At 44.9% G+C, this 7,874-nt stretch overlaps 1 non-coding gene across 1 annotated transcript; it reads left to right on the top strand.

Annotated features, from left to right (window-relative positions):
* The first annotated feature begins 6,176 nt into the window (after nucleotides 1–6,176).
* Nucleotides 6,177–6,285, top strand: LOC120687033. Its single transcript, XR_005680536.1, has one exon. It is a non-coding gene; the product is annotated as a small nucleolar RNA R71 (small nucleolar RNA).
* Nucleotides 6,286–7,874: the final 1,589 nt, after the last annotated feature.

The following is a 7,874-nucleotide window of genomic DNA, read 5'->3' as shown; positions in this document are numbered from 1 at the left end:
CCTGGTTAAGAAGGAAAGAATGTTAATTGGATGTTATCCTTCTTGATTTTTAGAAAGATGAAATATCTTACTTGTATTAGAGGGACTTCATCAATAACCAGTGCAGAGGAGGATGCTAGTAGCAATGCCGGGACACCAGAATCAGGGAGAGCATCTTTGGGGTAATTGATGATTCTTGCACGACAGTTGATGTTTGTTGAATGATAAAATTAATGTCAGATGCAAGATTGAATAAAAAGGAAAAAGTGGTTATGTTACCTGAACCGGTGAAGCAGTTGTTCTAGCTCTCTTGGAGGGCATACGTTGAATCTGGTTTGAAAATACAGATGTCAGATGAATATTGAAGAATGGTGGATGGACGAGTAAAATACCTGAACTATTGGAGATGTTTGAGAAGCAGTTTCTTGGATGTCTTCCTTGTCTGTATCTTCGGTAGCTATATCTTAAAATGCCGAACAATGTGATCAGTAAGGGATGCATTATAGTCAGTAGAGGAAATAAAAGTTGTTTATTACCTTTCTGAGCGAGGAGGAGTAGCATCTGTTGGAGCATCGGCATTTGGTGCCGATGCAATGGTTAGAATTTCACTAGAAGAGCCTGGGGTCTTCTGAACTGTTCTCTTAGTGCTGATCATTTTGCGTTTTTGCCAGCAGCGACGTCAGCAAGGGTTGGTGCGTTGCAGCCGATGAGAGGATAGTTAGTTGGTGGCGAATATCTGATCGGCTGCCCACTTCTGCTAATCGTTGGGGGTGAAGTGCCATCAACCTGTTAAGAGGGTTTGTCAGGATGCAGAAAAGCAGTGTAAGATAAAAATACAACAAGAGAAGTTTCCGTGTTTACCTCATCATTGGCACTTTGGTAATTTTCATCCAGGGCAATGCAATAGATTTTCAGTGATCCACAAAAGAGATGTTCTTGCCATTCTGACCACCATTGCATAAAGGGTATGGTGGTAAGTGGTGCTATTTGCCAATCGGCTAGTTGTGTTATGTCAGTGACTGGCTCTAAACTCTTCAGCCGATTGTATGTAAGAGCATTGCCGATTGGGTTCTTCACCTGCACCTTGTCGGCAAAGTAGAGAAGAGGCGGCACTTGAACAAATCCCAATTGCCTAGCTACCACTGATGGATAACAGAATTCATAGCCGATGGCACTTTTTCCAGAGGTAAAGTTGGCAGGAAAAATTCTTGGAGATATGGCCTCTCTCATGATGTTTGTGGCTCCTTCGTCATCTCTCCAGGAATCAAGACTAAATTTGAAGGGGTTTTCATATTCCTTGTTGTCATCATGGTACGCAAACCAGATGGTGGAATTCTCAGTAAAACCATTATAGAAACATTTAAAGAAATCAGTTTTGCCAAAGACATTGGAGTCGTTGGCAATCATAATAGCTGCTTCGCCGAAGGAAGTGCAACGGCGAGTGATTGGGTCTTCCTCTTCATCAAATTCTTCTGATCAGAAAGACATTTCTGACAGCTTAATGCCCATGGTTTTATGCATGTACATGTTCAACCATAGCTGAATGAACCACCAGGGGCCTCCTAAGTTGGAGATTGGTTGATCAGCCCTTAGTTTGGCCGATACTTGATGGAGTAGGTGGTAAACTGATCCAAGAAGATGTTTGCCAAGGGGTACTGGGTTTCCACTAGCCAAGGTTTCGGCCATCTTCAGAGTGTTGTTAGTTGGGCCTACTGTTTTGCCGCAGAAGATGAATTTTTCCAACCACATGTTGAGGAAAGCAATGTGTTGCCTAATTGACACAGAGCCAGTTTTTATGTTCTCGGTGACATATCCGCTCCAACCACCGATGGTTCTGGTCTTTATCTTAAAAGAAGCTTGGTCCAAGAAATTGAAGGATCGGTTAGAGGCAGTGATATTCAGGCCAGTCAACATCATGACATCTAGCAAGGTTGGAGTCATTAGGCCATGGCCAAACAAGAAGGCATTGATGGCATTAGACCAGAAATAGGGAGCCGATGCAAGCATCGGCTCATTCTTAACCATCTCAGATAAAGAAAGGATCAGGCATTGACTAATGTCATATTTCTCCCAGTCAGCCCAATAAACTCTCGCTACTCTATGGAACCAATTCCTCCACCCTAGGGTGACACTCGGCCAAGATCTAAAAGCAAGGGACCAATTTGAGGTCATATTTGAAGCTTTGAGGGGGATTCTGTCGGCTTCCAGATTGATTATATCGGTTGGATCTGGATTGCCCATGGGGCCTAGACAGACCATGCTGGGTTGCTCGGACAGAGGGATGAAGATTGAGTTTCTAAGGGCCTAAAAATAATGGCGGAAAAAGGGAAAAAATCAAAGACAATCACAAATCAAAGATTAAAATAGCGGCCGAGAATGGAGATGCAAGATTGACGTACCTGGGGGATCTCGGAGATGGAAGCCATTGGCAAAACCTAGGAGAAGTCTTTGATGGCTGAAGGGGATGCGCTGAAATCCGGCGGCGGCAGAACAGATGAGTTCTTGAGCAGGGAGAAGAATGGCCTGGGTGCAAGAAACTGTGGAGAAGGAGGGGGGAAAGCACACTGACATAGTTATAAGATGAATAAGTTGGCCTCATCCTCATAACCGAGTGTTCTTACCTTTATTCTGAATAAGTTGGCCTTGTTCGCACCTTTTACCTTACTCTTGTGGGGCTTATAGCATCATCCTCATCTTTGGCGGTTGAGGGTCAAAACGGCTTGTAGAGTACCACTTACCACTCCTTTGTTCAACCGTCAATCCAGAGGTTTTATAAAGTTTTTGAAAAGAAATTTGTAAGTTCCTCGGGTGATCTCTCAGATCGCTCAAATGTGATTCATTCCTTACCAAGGCCCTTTTTTATGCGCCTTTCTTTTTCCACCCTACTTCTAATGGCTTCTTTTTGGTGGATCTGTAGGTATGGAGGATATGATGGCAACCTTGCTTCTCATATTTCGCTAAGTCAAAGACCGGATCCAAAAGAGAAACAAGTCATAAGCCTTGATCAAGATGTGCAAGTGTGTGGATATTTTTGGTGAATGATGGATGAGAACTCCTTTATATGATTTCTCTTTCCCTTTAATGTTTTTGGTATGGGCTATATTTTCTTTTTCTCTCTCTCTTTTTTTTGACCCACCTTGTGGGTGTGTGGCATACCTTCTTTGGGTATGGATCTTTTCTCTTTTTTTTGACATGCCTTCTGGGCATGTGGCATACCTTCTTTGGGTATGCATCTTTTATTTCTTTTTGTATAGCCCATACATTATGATGATAACTTTGGAGAGAGAAAAACATGGCACATCTTGGAGTTTTATTTGTGGACGGATGGGGGATGTACTTTCTATCTTCCAGGTGTAGAAGTATAGCATGTGAGTGGACGTGTACGTGATCTTGATCATGGGCATATGAAGTGATTCTCACAAAGGGTCACAACAATTTGACAAAGCTCAATGAGAAGACAAGTTGCATATGTAGAAAAGGCTTTTGAAACTTGTAACTCATATGGCTCTGGATAGGAATTGCACATCACCGAGGAACTTTATTTTGTTTTTGTATTTTTGAAAAGAAATACTCCGGGTATCAAGCATCTCGTAGGAGATGATCATAGCAACTCTTTTCATCCATATCATAACCCACAGCAACCTAGATTCGAATTCTGCTTTTTTGCTACCCACAAGTTTCAAGCTTAAGGTTTGAACAATTTAGCCACCAAACTCAAAACTTAGGCAGAGCACAAGGAAACCTATTTTTTCGTGAAGGTCTGGATCGAAGGCTCTAGTATGACCAAAGCTTTGATTCTTGATCATGGAATAGGCTTGACGCTCGTGGTCATCTTGCAAGTCGAGGTATAGTGCATCATCTTCATCTATCTCCATGTCCTCGGCTTGCGGTTATGCAGCTTGCACCTCGAACTGTTCTTCTTGTTCGTCTTGCACATAATCCATTGTAGTCGGTGTTGGTGCAGGTTCGGGGAATGATGAGAGCTCGACTCGCCCTGCGAATGAGATGAGCCCAACCTCATCATCCTCTTGAGAGCTCCGGAAATTCTCCGCCCTGCACCTCTCATGCTTGCAACAAGAACGAACGAGAACAACTCGGTTCGGGTTACGTTAGTGAAATGAAAATGAAACTCTTACCCAAAAGTTGTTCCTCCAAATATGTGATCAATCTTGCAGCAAAGAAATGAGCGAGAGAGTGTTCTTGCAATCAAACTGGAGTCAAAATCCAAAGGAAACCCGAGCAAGAATGTGTGAGAGGGAGTGAGAGTGGAGAGAGTGAGCATGAGAGCTCATCACCCCTCTCTCGGCCTCTATTAAAAGGAATTTGGGCGAGTGCACCCGAGGAAGAGCCAGGCACAATGGTCAGGTAGCCGTTGGAGAAGGTGGGGCCCAGGTGCCATTGGTCCTGGGTCGGCCGACTTGTGGGGTTGGCCGGCCCCAGGGTGGGCCCCCTGGTGCCCCCCTTTGTCCATATGCTTCCTCAACGGTTATGAACTTTGGAAATATGGTGCACGGCCAAAAGTTTGCTCGAAAAGATGTCCAAATTATTTTTCCCAAAGAATTTTAAAACTCATAAAATATTTTTGGTCTTTTTGTAAAAAGGGAAAAATGCTAAAAAAATTCTAGCATGCAGAAAACAATTTTGAAAATTTCAAACATGCAGTGGAGAAAAACAAATAAGGTGCAAAGAAAATGTTGAAAAGCGGAGAAAGCAAATATGAGATAAATACCAATTTACCTTTGGCAAGGGCGCGTCGTTTAAAGTCCGATGTGCACGACTTTTCTCCATCATTCTTATCATTCGTCGGCTCATCCTGGAGAACTGGACGAGGCCGAACTCTCGACCTTCCGCCACACCTTCTTTTCCTTCTTCTTTCTTTTAGGTGCGGAGGGTCGTTGTTCTGGATGGGGTTCTGGTGCACCCTAGAGTGCTTTCCCTTCGCTGTCTTGTTGGATCATGAAGTGCTGCTCTTCCTTCTTCTTGAACCTGAAAAACATATCCTCCCTTCCGACACGAAAATGGATTTCTCCCTTTCCGACATCGATCCTTGCCTTGGAAGACCTTAGAAAAGGTCGCCCAAATACGAGGTCGACTCCGAGGTCGCCCTCCATATCCATTACCACAAAGTCGGCAAGGACGAAGGAGTCTCGTACTCATACGAAAATGTGTTCAGCTATGCCTTCGGGATACCGAATGGTTGAATCTGCAAGCTGTACGAGCATAGTTGTTGTGGAAAGAGCAGGATATTCAAGTGCTTCATATATTACCTTGGGCATTATATTCACGCTTGCCCCCAGATCGCATAGGCATCGCTCGAAGTGTTTGATGTAGATCGAGCAGCTGATCATGCCATCCCAAACGTCGTTCCTTGGGGGATAGTACCTACTTGCATGGTTATTGCGTGGTGGCCTCCGGGATGAGTTACCCCATCCAGTAGACACCATGCTGACATTTTTAACGGGAGACCCAGGTTGCCCCGGGATCTTCCCGCTCTCAACAACAGGCAACGAAGCAGCAATTTGTGCAAGCTGGGTTTTGATCATTTTGTTGAAACTTAACTGGTTTTTAATAGTAGAAGACAAAGCCTCAAGCTTAACATTTAAACTTTCCAGGGATTTGTCATTGGCCAAAAGGATTTTATTTATATTTTCGTTGATTTTAACTTGGCCAAGAACAAGTTCTCTCAAGGGAGGTTGGTTTGAATTGAAATTCGAATTATAAGAAGGATTGTAGTTATTACCTCCCTGAAAAGGTGGACGTGGCTGGTTCCACCCCTGGCCTCCTTGTTGTGGACGGTACCCGTTGTTGTTGTTGTTGTTGAGGTAGGCGCAGTCTTCACGGATTTCGGGGCAGTTGTTCCCCGAGTGTCCATCATTACCACAGACTTCGCATGTGAAGTGTGAACCCATGCCGTAAATGGGAGCATGGATTGGTTGTTTGCTCCCTTCCTCCATCTTCTTGATTAGGAGGTCCAGCTTCACGGCAATCATATCCGTCTCTTTGACGGTATGCATGCCTTTGGTGCGGGGTTGGAGTCGTTCATCACTCCACCCCTAATTGGAGACCATCTGCTCGACCAATTCTTTTGCTTTGGTGATAGTCAGGTCGTGGAAGGCTCTCCAGCAGCAGCATCAATGTTGGCTCGAGATGTCGTTGTGAGCCCGTTGTAGAAGCTTTGCAGGATGAGCCACTCATCCATGCCATGATGAGGACAGGCTAGGATGTATTCCTGCAGCCTCTCCCAAGCTTCTGGGATGGATTCCATCCCTATCTACTGGAAACTTGAAATTCTCCCGCGCAGGGCATTTGTTTTGCCCAGCGGGAAGAATTTTGCGAGGAACGCCTTGGAGCATTTGGCCCAGGTGTCGATGTCCTTTTCTTTATAAAACCACTATTTTGCCTTCCCCAGGAGGGAAAAGGGAAACATGCGAAGCTTGACAATGTCGGCGGCGACACCCCGTATGACAACGGTGTCGCAGAGCTCCAGAAAATTCTGTAAATGTGTATTTGCGTCCTCATTTGGCTTGCCACAGAATGGGCTAGCCTGCATCATGTTGATGAGTCTTGATTTGAGCTCGAAGTTCACGTCCCCGACATTGATGTTGGGGCCAGTGGCCACATTGTCGGTGGAGGGGACGGAGAACTCGCGGAGAGTCTTTTCAGCCATAGCCTCAAGAACGAGTGGTGCTTCCGAAATGGGTTTCTATGCCAGGAGGATAGCGAGAGGAGGAACGATGCGAGGTCGTGCCCTTCTCACGAGCCTTTCTGGATTGTCTGCGTAGTTTTCTGGCAGGGAGAAACCGGTCATACACTGCCCCTGTCTTCTTTCAAATCAAAAATAAAAGAAGGCATAAAGTGACATTAGCCTGAAAGAGTAAAGACTATATCCTAAGTACAAGGTCTAAGTTAATATCAGCACAATATCTTTGTTCACATGCCATCCCCGGCAACGGCGCCAGAAATGCTTGTTGACATTTCTTAGCGCAATCACTAGGAATGGTTAATCCTTAGCAACAACGCCATAAATGCCTGTTGGCAGTCCTTAGTGCAATCACTAGAAATGAGGGCGTCGAACCCATCCTAGCAACTGCACCCAATCAATACGATTACAGATGGATCCGCAAGCCCACAGATATACCGTTGTAACATTTCACCTGGAGAGTAAGGGTATCGTCATTTATTTGTGTCCCAAAGGACGGCAGCAGCAAAGGTATTGTACTCAACATTAACTATGACATTGTGCCTCAAGCAATAGGCAGTACACTAACAGGGGTAAGTACAGATAAATAATAAGCAAGGGTAATGTGACACAGCACACATCCACACTCCAAAAGGAAGGAATAAAGGAGAGAAACTATAAAAGAAGAACTACTCTATCCTACGTCAAGTCTGCTGGAGCTTAGGCTAGGTTAGGTGTCCTAGTGCTTCTATCCAAAGCTGGGGTCATGTTAGATCATGGTTAGGTCTGCAGGTGCCAGGAAAATGGGATAGCAGGGAGAAGGTCCCGCACCGGAATACATCCAGTCCTGTTACCTCTTTGCATGAACTCCTACACCGAACCCGAACATCGGGCAGTACGCTAAACGCAACACCGCTGTTACACCAAACGGACAGGGCTGTCACCACCTGCTGTCTACCCTAGTCACACCGTGGAGCACGGTCATATATGCTGGTCACCACCTGCCGTCTAACGTAGTCACAATGTCGGGGAGTACGCTAAACGCAACACCGCTCTTAGGTCAACTTGTTGTTGCATTCATGCTGGTGCATGGTTTTATTTTGTTTGAATGCATAGGGTTTGAATTCAAAATTTAGTTTGAATTCAAATAGTTTTGGGTGGAGTTTGGAAAAGAAGAAGAGAAATAGAGAAAAGACAATAGAAAACCCAAACCCAG

Source organism: Panicum virgatum, chromosome 8N (assembly GCF_016808335.1).
Source record: "Panicum virgatum strain AP13 chromosome 8N, P.virgatum_v5, whole genome shotgun sequence".
Taxonomy (NCBI): Eukaryota; Viridiplantae; Streptophyta; class Magnoliopsida; order Poales; family Poaceae; genus Panicum; species Panicum virgatum.
Note: the sequence above shows the minus strand (reverse complement) of the source record. Positions and strands in the feature narration are given on the sequence as shown.